Source organism: Macadamia integrifolia, unplaced genomic scaffold (genome assembly GCF_013358625.1).
Source record: "Macadamia integrifolia cultivar HAES 741 unplaced genomic scaffold, SCU_Mint_v3 scaffold1332, whole genome shotgun sequence".
NCBI classification, from domain to species: domain Eukaryota; kingdom Viridiplantae; phylum Streptophyta; class Magnoliopsida; order Proteales; family Proteaceae; genus Macadamia; species Macadamia integrifolia.
The window spans coordinates 162,529-174,822 of NW_024868163.1; the positions used below are offsets into that span (position 1 = coordinate 162,529).

General features: G+C 37.5%; 1 non-coding gene across 1 annotated transcript; it reads left to right on the top strand.

Annotated features, from left to right (window-relative positions):
• Window positions 1-11,522: 11,522 nt before the first annotated feature.
• Window positions 11,523-11,629, top strand: LOC122063468. Its single transcript, XR_006135340.1, has one exon. It is a non-coding gene; the product is annotated as a small nucleolar RNA R71 (small nucleolar RNA).
• Window positions 11,630-12,294: the final 665 nt, after the last annotated feature.

The following is a 12,294-nucleotide window of genomic DNA, read 5'->3' on the forward strand; positions in this document are numbered from 1 at the left end:
GTGTATGATGATGCGATTGTTTATGTATATGTGTTCCTATTTTTCTCGTTGTAAAGCAAGGGTGATATGAAAATTCCTAATATGTGGAATTTTCATGACCTCCTGTAGTTGGTAGATAGGCCAGTATAGACAGATGCCGATAAGATAATGCATGTGATTAATCAACAAAACTGTTTACACTCATCTCCTATGTAATAAGTAGAGAATGTGGTCAGTGGGAGGTGTATTGAAATAGTAGACACTAACACACAATGTTATGATTCACTCTGAGACAATGGATATACACTTGACTTGAGTATGTATCAGTCAATAAAAATGGGCATAATACTCAGGCGACCAACAATATTGGAAGTCTACGTGACGTACAAAACCAGTTGAGTCAACCAATTGGTGCATAATAAACTCTAATAGGCTAAGTAGTGTATGTAGGATTGAATTATTTTAATACACACCCCAAAGCTTTGAGGGAAGCTTATAGTGTGAGAAACCATTGATTGAGCTTCGTCCACTCGTATTCAATAGTTTGTATCTGCAAATTAATCCTATATCATTACTCATTTTACCATCAATAGTCTGCTAATTATTTTATTGTTGATCCCTTGTTTGATCTAAATTGTTTAGACTAGACAAGACTATTTGATCATGTCTTTGTTCAAGTAAATTAATTCATTTTGAAAGATAATGCTCTTTTCCCAGTCGACTCTATAATTCCATTTAGAAATTGCGAAGGGTTATAGACATGATGAGGATTCTAAAGGTGATGTTTGATGAGTAAAATAATAATGCTCATTGATCGTCAACTAAGGTTTATCATATTACACAAAATGATTCAAGGTTCTTCAATTCTTAACCATATCACGATAATGATAGATTACTCTATGGATTGGAATCCATTAAGTTAGTCATTGATGTTTATTTTAATGCCTTAACCATGCCACTGACTACATCTAATGTAATTGGTAGAATTTTTTTTTTAAATAAAATTAGAGCATTAATTAACAATGGTGTATGTAGTTTTTTCTTTATGTTTAATGCTTAATAGTCAAAACAAAAAGAATGAATGCGAGGAGTGGGACCCATGAATTTCTTACTAAGAGAAAGAATTATATAAAGAATTATTAATTTTACCTTACTGCTTTGTGAAAATAGCTAGATGAAAATTTTCATGAAACACTTATCCTGCTTGAATATAATGTGTTAGTGTAACCGACCACTGAATAATATATATGTTCGGTTCCATCATGCATGCTTACAAACTAGATCCATGATTTAATTATGAAAAAGATGTTTCAAAAATACTAAAATCGTCTTTTAACTAGGACTAGAGTTATTACCATGATAATGGTTAATGAAAAATGTTATTTATGTGTTTTAGTTGGAATCACACACTTTTGACGTGTTGGTGAGAAACTTGCCAACCAAAAACGAGCTCGTTATTAACAAGGATGTCTCGAAGATCATTTGAAATTCTCATTCTTTTGAATTGGTGAATAATAGGACTAGGGGAGCTCCCTAGCTTCTCTTTAAAGCCACAAAGGGAGGAGAGACCGGGGAATAGGGGAGTTCTTCTGTTATTACGAAGGAGTCCAGAGAGACGACTGGAACCTCAGTCGAGACCTAAACTATCTTGGAAGCTTTCATCAAGGCCACAGTCTTAGGAGTATACCTTCGCCTTCAACACTCAGGTCTTTCACGGTGGATACACTGGTAGTCCCAAACTCCCTCCTATGAGAAAGATCAGAAGCTTGATGGGCCCTATATGTTGGGTGGGGGGTTATCACTTATGGTAATAAAATCTGAGGCAACTTCCTTGCCTGCCATTTTTATGCCGTTTTATTCAAAATAAAAAATAAAAAATTATGCCGTTTTCCATTTTACCTACTAATTTCCTATAAATAGCATTCTAGAGCTTGCAAGTATAATGGGTTTCTAAACTAGCTCGATTACTCTGCCTAATAATCCTAGTTTTTGTGATAGCAGTAATCTTTTCTCTTGTAGCCAAAGTTCTTCGTCAATGACTAATCTCTTCAAACAGCAAGGTCACATATGCCAGCTTCCATGCCCGTGACTTTCAAAATCCTTATTTGCAGCCTGAGATGAGACTTTCTGCAAAGAGTATTCTATTATTGACTGTTGAGATCAAGGAGGATTTAAGAATCAACCTACATAGAGACGAATAGGTGGAATGATTTGCTCCTTTTCAACATTATGTAGGTTTATTCTTATTTGTTGGTTTCATGTCATTGATAGAATGCTCCTTGCAGGATATCAAGCTTCTTGTACAACGAGAATCGAAAGATTATGCCTCAATATTACTTCGGCCAAGGTGAGGGTTCTTCTTGTATCATCTATATAATCAAGAATTCTAGTATCATTTTTCTATGATACTATGAATTATTGAATTTTTTCACCAAAAAATAAAATAAAAAATGAATTATTGAATTCAAATTTATTATTTGTTATTTCTTTTGCAAGGTAACAAGAGAGAATGTAGGCCCATGATGACTACTTTGTTAAGTTTATCCTTTAGTTTTATGGGTTTTCAAAGTCTTTCTTTGCCGCCTTTGCATCATAATTCTCCTAATTCAGGAATGTCTAAGAGGTAAAGAAAAAGAAAAGAAAATGTTATCAGAGAATCAAATTTGTACCTCTTTTTTCCTTTTACAATTTTGGTTTTATTCATGTTGCTTTTGTGTTTGGGTACTCAACTTTTACCTAAATTCTAGACATAAAGCATTTTTATAAAAAAATAAAAAAAAATTGTGTTAAAGCCCCATTGCCTCCGTCATGAGGCAAGACATTATGGTCATTACCTATATCATTATTGGGTTTAATATTCACATCCGGTGTTGAATCTTCATCAAGATCGGTACCATTATCAATTATATCAATTACTCATTCCCACCATGCTATAGAGCCGGGATCAACATTCTTATTGTTTGATTCATTCTCAGTTGAAGATCCAATCTCTATCACAGATGGTCTTTTCTTCACTATCCTTTGGGACCATGGTCGGCTCTTCTTACAAGTGGAGAGGGATCATGCAATGAACCTTGGACAAATGCAACAATTCAATACTTGGTTTACAAAAAAAAAAAAAAAAAAAAACATACAGAACTACTTGGCAGACATTCAAAAAATAAATAAATAAATAAAAACTGAACACGTGTTAGAAACACATAAATAAGTAATACCTCAAAGAATATACCATGCAAAAAGTGATGAAACTACTTACTCTTACCCTTTGAAATGCTTGATTCAGGACTACCGAACTTGAGTTTTTTATTCCCTTTAATAGGAGACTTACGTTTGCTTCTAGATCTATGACAATGGCCTGGACTCACCACTTTAGAAGCAAGGGGGTAGCATGGGTAGCATCATGGTCTATGTTCTCAGCTTCTTTGAAAAGAACATCATCTCTACAAACAATCAAGTTAGGAGATTTGGACGAACGACCCTTCCTCTTCCTCTTACTCTTTGGAGTCACAGAATCATTTCTATTTGTGGTCACAGAAAGAGAGGTCTTCTTCCTCCTTGGACTTACAGTAGCACTTTTCTTAGGGGTCATAGTAGGGTAGGTGTTTAAGATTTAAAATGTAACCGCAAGCGTACGGATCAGTATAGCTACGGGTCGAACACAGGGAGAGCAGCCACTTTATTTTTTATTTCTTTTAATAATGCGAAAGTGAACTGATTAATGGTTGTGATCTAATTCTAATTACCGTACTAAAAATAACGTCCTAACCATTCGTCCTCTAAGAATTTAAAGACGCAAGCCATGCAATTAAAATTAAATAAATAAATAACTGAAAATAAACAACCCACGCAAATAAAAAAAATAATAATAAAGGAAAAAATAAAAGCTGAAATAAAAATAAAGTAAAAGAAAGGGGATAAAGCTAGAGAGAGACTCACAAGTAGGTTTCTCTACTTAGCCCGAGGGATGCATCATAATATGAGCTTCCCTACTTGACCAGAGAGTCACTCTTACAAGGGTTTCTCTACTTGGCTTTAGGGAAAGGGAGACAATTAAAATAAAAGCAATAAATTGATGGTTCTATGGCTAGGAGGGGCAAAGCCAACACATACACTAGCCATGAACCTTGGGGGAAAGGGATAGCAATAATGTAATGACTGAAAATAAAAATCCTAAATTAAGAAAGAAATGGTAGTCAGAAGAGGGAATGAGAGGGGGGAGAGAAGACTACTGAAGGAGCCTACTTACTTGAATCAATGCTTGAACTTGAAAAAAAATTGCTCCACGGCTCGTGATCTTGTCACCTAGATCTAAGCCTAGAACTATAACTTAAAAAATTACAACTCAATTGCATAAATCATAAACATAAAAAGGCTGAATAAAAATAAAAGAGTGCTTGCAGTAATTGACATAAAAAAAACTATTACAAAAGTGATTAAAGCAAAAATAGAGAAGAACTAAAACCAAAGAGTGAGAGAGAAAGAGAGAGCAACTAAAAAAAAACTAGAAGAAGAATGAATTGTCTCCCCTCCTCTTACATGAGTTGTATTTATAGGGAATGGAGGAGGTAGGGTAACAAATTTCTCTTTCCTAAAAGAGAGAAACCCACAATTGATTGTGAGATCTTTTGAGACCAAAAGTGCTAAGGTGGAGGAGAGAGAAGAGAGAAATAAATTTCCTATAATTTTTTTCTTATTTTCTTTCCTTTTTTTTCTAATTTTTTTTTCTTCTTTTTCTCTCTCCTAGGGACGATTTTCTTCCTTCTTGCTTTATGTGATTTGGACAATCTTTTGGTGGATGGTGATGTGGAGGAGAGAGAAGATTTGGACAATCTTTATTTCTCCTCTTTTTTTTTCTTTCTTTTTTGTTTCTTCTCTTCTTGCGCAGGAACCCTTCCACGATTTTGCTTGCTTCTAATTTGATGTGGAAATCCCTTCCATGCCCTTAGTGCTTTAAGTGAGTGAAAAGTAGGAAATCTTCAACAAAATCTTCTAAAAAAAACAACCATAAGATTCGAACTTGAGACCTCTTGGTGAGCAAGGGAATTTTGTACACCATAGCTCACCAACTACGCTAGGTGGTTGTTGTTACCAAAAACAAATCTTTAATCACTTAATGATGTGGTCCATCGATCTTTGTTGGCATTTGGAGTATTCCTTGAACCTCTGGGACAATTACAAACGGGCTGGTTCTGCATTTCGGTTCAGTTCTGATCCATTATTCTTTTTCTGGCCCGAAAAGAATAATCATTTGTACAGGTGACCAAACGAATGTGTACTTTTAATTGAACACATCCATCTTGCTCAGAATTTCATCCTCTTCGCAACCATAAAAAGAAATAGGACATCTTTACGTGTAAAATTGAAGATATAGCTCCCGATAGTCCTTAAGGCCTTGAGAATATAAAACCTGCAAAAAGAGAGTAAAACCCAAGGTAGCTCCATTCTAAATATGTAAAATGCATGTTTTACTACCCTAGATTTCACACATAAATGTGCTCATTAGAATTCCCCCACACTTAGACTTTGCTAGTCCTCGAGCAAAACAAAAAGAAAAAGAATAAAGATAAAAAACCTAACTCACTTTTCGTAGGAATCATGGTTGCACTTAGCATGTGCAACAAGCCTTTAAACCCCTAGGTCACCCCTAGTGAACGAGTTGTGTCTCGTGGGTATTTGCAGTGAATATACACCCAAAATTCAGAATAAACAAATCCCAACTTTGGCTAAAGGTAAGGCACATACCAATCCGGAGCAAAGATAATTTCTCTTACAAGGGACCCCCACACTTGAACTTTTATTACCCTTTATCAATTCCAGGCACTAGCATATTTCTTAATTTGGAACTCACCTCGTCTCTTCCAAAACATCCTTATCTTAAGGCAAAACCACTTGTGAAGAAATAGGGAACCAATGACTAAGGCGTTGGAATGTTTTTGACCAAACATGTTACCAAGCAATAATGACATTTGCACATTTTTTTTCTCTTTTTTTTTTTGAATAAAAAACTCTATTCTACTCCACTACTTTTGGCTTGAATGACATGGTGGAGCAAACACCAGACACCCAAGTTACTATGTAGCTTCGCTTTTTGCATATGTCCACAAAGGCAGTGATGCTAGAGTTACTTCAGAAGTTTCCTCCCAAGGAATTTCGATCAAGACACCACGCTTCCTGAGGCGCAATGCCCTGTCTAGTTCCAAGGGAATCAACTCTTATTCTTCTTTATACCAGATTTCACATTTCATTTAAAATTGTGCATTTGTCAACCCATGCCAAATTAAAAAGAAGGTCTCAACTCCAAATCAAAAGTACAAAGAACCCACAGACTTACATATGGTCCATCACCATAAAACAGGGGTCTCTTATTTTTCAAAAGAAAGTCCCATCTCAAGACACATGCTTGTTTCTTTCTTCTCAACAGGGTTTTATACGTTCATAATGGGTACCTTCGTCAAAACTTTTATTTTCATACATCAAGCATCCGAATGGTCTGATCATTAGCCAAAAGCCAAAGTAAGACTTCATCCTTAGCAAGCTCAAAAAATAAAAAGAAAAACAAACAAAACAAAGTGAAAGAAAAAAAACAAAAACTGGTTTCCCTCCCCCACACTTAAGTCATGCAATGTCCTCAATGCATGGAAAAAATTAAAAGCAAAGACAATGCAAGGGGGTCATACCTGATTAAAAATTAGTCATCAGTGTAAAGAGGTTCATGGAGATCCATGACCTCTTCACTACTAGTAGTGGGAAACTCGAGGAACGGTTTCAAACGCTGACCATTAACCTTCGAAATTACCCCTGTTCCTGGATTCAAAATCTCCACAGCCCCATGGGGATATACATTATGAACAATAAATGGGCCATCCTATCGGGATCTAAGCTTACCAGGAAAAAGATGCAATCGAGAGTTGTACAATAAGACTTTATCACCAATTGTAAAAGATTTACGTAGAATGTGTTTATCATGGAAAGCTTTGGTCTTTTCCTTGGAAATTCTAGAACTTTCATATGCTTCATTCCTAAGTTCCTCTAACTCAGATAGTTGGAGCCTACGATGAATTCCCGCATCAGACAAATCAAAGTTAAGCTTCTTAATGGCCCAAAAGGCCTTATGCTCCAACTCAACTGGTAAGTGACAAGCTTTTTCATACACCAAACGGTAGGGAGACTGACCAAGGTCGGTCTTGAATGAAGTCCGATGGGCCCACAAGGCATCAATGAGCCTAAGGGACCAATCCTTACGGTGATTAACAGTTTTCTCCAAGATTTGTTTGATCTGCCTATTAGACACCTCCACTTGGCCACTAGTTTGGGGGTGATAAGGGGTAGATAACTTATGGGTGATCCCATACTTTTTCATTAAGGCCTCAAAAGGCCGATTACAAAAATGAGTACCCCTATCACTAATTATTGCACGTGGTGCACCAAAGCGGGAAAAAATGTTCTCTTTGAGAAACTGGACCACCACTTTGTGGTCATTAGTTTTACAAGGTATGGCCTCTATCCATTTAGAAACATAATCAACGGCCAAAAGTATGTACAAATTCCCAAAAGAATTAGGGAATGGTCCCATAAAATCGATGCCCCATACATCAAAGATCTCAACTACCAAAATAGGGTTGAGGGGCATTATGTTCCTTTTATTGATACGGCCAAAAGACTGGCAGGCAGGGCAAGCCTTGCAAAAATCAAAAGCATCTCTAAAAAGAGTGGGCCAATAAAATCCGCATTGGAGAACCTTTGCGGCAGTCTTCTTAGGTCCAAAGTGTCCACCACATGCATGATCATGACAAAAAGAGAGAATGGAATGTTGCTCATGATCAGGAACACATCGTCGGATAATCTGATCTGGACATATCTTAAACAAATAAGGATCATCCCAGAAAAAGTGCTTAACTTGGGAATGAAACCTATACTTATCTTGGGTGGACCAGTGATCCGGAGTCACACCTGAAACTAAGAAGTTGACAATGTCAGCAAACCATGGTTCACCAGACATTGTAAATAATTGTTCATCTGGAAAGTTCTCGTTGACTGGAGAATCAACAGTCAAGGAATTGGGAAGCTGGGATAAATGGTCTGCAATTAGGTTTTCAACTCCTTTCTTATCCCTAATTTCTAAATCAAACTCTTGCAAAAATAAAACCCACCTAATGAGACGGGCTTTGGCATCCTTCTTCTGAACTAGGTATCTGAGAGCAGAATGATCAGTATACACCACCACATGTGAACCAACTAAGTAAGACCGAAACTTTTCTAATGCAAACACAACAGCTAAAAATTCTTTTTCAGTGGTTGTATAATTGAGTTGTGCATCATTTAAGGTCCTACTAGCATAGTAAATGACAGTGGGCAACTTATTAATTCTTTGACCCAAAACTGCTCCTATGGCAAAATCCGAAGCATCACACATCAGTTCAAAAGGTTCAGTCCAAACAGGTGGTTGAACAATGGGTGCATTGGTCAACTCCTTCTTAAGTTGCTTGAAGGATTCTAGGCACTCTTTGGAAAACTCAAAAGTCTGATCTTTGACAAGTAATGAGGTGAGAGGTCGGGCTAACTGACTAAAGTTCTTAATAAACCTTCTGTAGAAGCCTGCATGCCCTAGAAAAGACCGAACATCCTTAACAGATTGAGGAGGTGGTAAATTATCAATTAAATCCACTTTGGCTCTATCTACCTTAATTCCCTCCTTGGATATTACATGGCCTAAAACAATACCAGATTTAACCATAAAATGACATTTCTCCCAATTCAAAACCAAATTCTTAGATATGCACCTTTTCAAAACTAGGGAAAGATGATGAAGACATTCAGAATAGGAATTCCCATGAATTGAAAAGTCATCCATAAATACTTCTAAGAATTTTTCGACCATGTCAGAAAAAATGCTCATCATGCATCGTTGGAACGTAGCAGGGGCATTGCAAAGCCCAAAGGGCATACGCCTGTAAGCAAATGTTCCATATGGGCATGTAAAAGTGGTCTTATGTTGGTCCTCTAAAGCAATTGGGATTTGGTTATAGCCGGAATATCCATCAAGAAAGCAATAGTATTCATGTCCAGCTAACCTCTCTAACATCTGGTCAATGAATGGCAATGGGAAGTGGTCCTTCCAGGTTGCCGCATTTAATTTCCTGTAGTCAATGCACACACGCCATCCTGTTTGGACACGGGTAGGGATCAACTCATTATTGGCATTAGGAACTACAGTCACACTAGACTTCTTAGGCACTACATGAACTGGGCTTACCCATTGGCTGCCAGAAATAGGATAAATTATTCCATGATCCAAGCACTTTAGGATCTCTTTCTTAATAGCTTCCATCATCACTGGGTTAGCTCTTCTTTGGGGTTCCGTGGATGGTTTGGAATCCTCCATAAGATGTATATGATGTTGCACAATGGAAGGGCTTATACCCTTGATATCAGCCATGGTCCAACCTAGGGCTTCCTTATTATCTTTTAACACTTTAAGTAACTCCTCTTCCTGGCTAGAAGTCAAATTTGAAGAAATTATTACAGGAAGAGACTGGTCAGGCCCTAGGAAAGCATATCTCAAATTAGATGGCAACTCCTTAAGATCTAGCTTAGGGGGCTCAACTATGGAAGGTTTGGGAATGGAATTGGAAAGGGGTCCTAAGGGCTCCACAAGTGTGTGAAGACTCAAGACTTCAGAAAAGAAATTTTCACTCTTATCATCCAACTCATCCATATACTGTTGGAATTCTGAATCAAAATCAATATCAAAGTTGGTAACTAAATCATAGGAAAAATCCAGAAAATCCTCAAGCATATTGATCTCTTCTTCCATATGTGGTTGCTTGCCAATCCTAAACATGTTAAACTCAACAGTTTGGTTACCAAAAGATAATCTTAGGAAACCATTCCGGCAATTGATTAATGCATTACTGGTAGCCAAGAATGGTCTTCCTAGAATTATTGGGATTTCATCCTTGGTTGAGAAGGGCTTAGTATCTAACACAATGAAATCAACAGGGAAAATAAATTCCCCCACCTTTAGTAAGACATCCTCAACCATCCCTTTAGGAATCTTAACAGATCTATCTGCCAACTGAAGAGTAGTTCCAGTGGCTTTTAATTCTCCCAATCCTAGTTGCTTGTACACATGGTAAGGTAAAAGATTCACACTTGCGCCAAGGTCAAGTAAAGCATGCTCAATATAGGTGTTACCTATGACACAAGATATGGTAGGGCTCCCTGGATCCTTATACTTGGCTGCTATAGGCTGAGTAATTATGGAACTAATGTTACCTGCCAAGAACGCCTTTTTGGGCACACTAGTGATACGTTTGTGAGTACACAAACCTTTCAGTACCTTTGCATAGGTGGGGATCTGGGATATGGCATCCAAAAGAGGGATGTTTATTTCTACCTTTTTGAAGACTTCTAAAATTTTGTCCATGGAAGCAGTCTTCTTTTTGTTTACCAAGCGATTAGGAAATGGGACAGGATGAACATAAGGACTGTTAGGGATTTGCCCCTGTTCAGAAGAATCATTTTTGGTTTCCTCAACCAAATCATCTTTAGTTTCAGAAAAATCTTTAGGTTCATCAGACGAACCTGGAGCAAGAGGCACATTTGTGTCCTCAACTGAAGAAGAGTTAACAGGAGTAATAGATGGGGAAGATTTAGGAACGCTCTGTAGGTACTCTCTACCACTCCTAAGGGCATAAACAACATTACATTGGTTAGAGGGCCCTTGTTGAGTCTGACCTTGTACTATATTCAGTGGTGCATTAGTTGGTCCTTGTAAACTAACAGGTTGATGATGCCTAGGGTTAGGCTCTGGTTGACTGGGTAAAGTTCCCTTCTTCCTCTCATGCATAATTGAGACAACTTGGGTAAGTTCTCTCGTAAGATTTTGATGGCTTGTCATGAGGAGGGCCATATTTTTTTCCAAGTCATTTATTCTACTTGCCTCTCCAGTGTTGGTAAACCCAGGGGGTTGCTGATAAGATGATAGAAGAGGGGCCCTAGGAAAACTCGCCTGAGGTCCTACATTTGACCTAGGAAAAGTATTTTGAGAAAAAGATTGTTGTGCAAAGGGAGGCCTTTGGGGTCCAGGTTGACCTTGATTATAGAAATTGGAAGGTCCTGCTTGGTTGCCCTGATTCCAAGAAAAATTTGGGTGATTTCTCCATCCTGGATTGTAGGTGTTACTATATGGATTATTCTGATATAAGGCATTAACACTATCATTAGAAGTGCCCCCAGAGGTGTTGGGGCATTCTTCTATGACATGTCGAGGAACAATAGCCTCAATCCTCTTGATTAGGATATCCAAATGGGCTTCCTTGGCTACTATCCCATCCACAAAATATCCTTTTCCTCTTATAGTTCTTTCACTCTCTTGGGTTGATTCCCATTCACGGGTTTTGTCAGCTAAGTCAAGTAAGAATTCCCATGCCTTTTCTTCATCTGTAAAGGATGTGAATCCCTCAGGGCACATAGACTCTATCATTTGTTTAGTTGGGTAATCAATACCCTCATAAATTATTTGACATAAATGCCATAGGTCTAGGCCATGGCGAGGGCATTCTTGGAGTAGATCCTTGAATCTCTCTATAAGTTTGGAAAATGACTCACTAGGCTTTTGCCTAAACTGAAGGATATCACTTCTAAGCTTATTGGTCTTGTGAGTTGGGAAAAACTTCTTAAGGAAGACAACTGTGAACTGTTCCCATGAGGTTATGGAATTTGTGGGTAATCCATACAACCACTTCTTAGCTTGGTCTTTCAATGCAAAAGTGATAAACCTAAGCTTAACAGCATCATCAGAAAACTGTTGGATCTTAATTAGAACACATACCTTTTTAAATTCCCTTAGAAATAGGTATGCATCCTCAGAGGTCAACCCATGGAAGTGGGACAACATAGTGATGTATTGAGATTTGAGTTCAAAATTATTGCCCTGGGCTTGTGGTAGAACTATACAGGAAGGTTGGGCTGTTCTAGCAGGGTAGAACCTATCTTTCAGAGATTTAGGTGAAGGGTTTTGCTATTGGTCTCCCATATTGAAGGGTTTTAAAGAGAGTAAACGTATAGGGTCACTACTTGTTGGATCTCTTCTTTCTAACCGATTCTTAGTATTACGTACCCACTTAACACTCATGCAACAGAAAAACTTTCCACAACTAAAGTAAGACAAGCACAAAAGAATGGATAGCAAAACTTTTTGATGATTTTTTTGATTTTTTTGATTTTTTTATTTATTTATTTTTTATTTTTTTTTTTTTGCTTTTTGGGAGTTTACCGACAAGGATCCGGGGTTGCTCAGGTCAATTCCTGAGG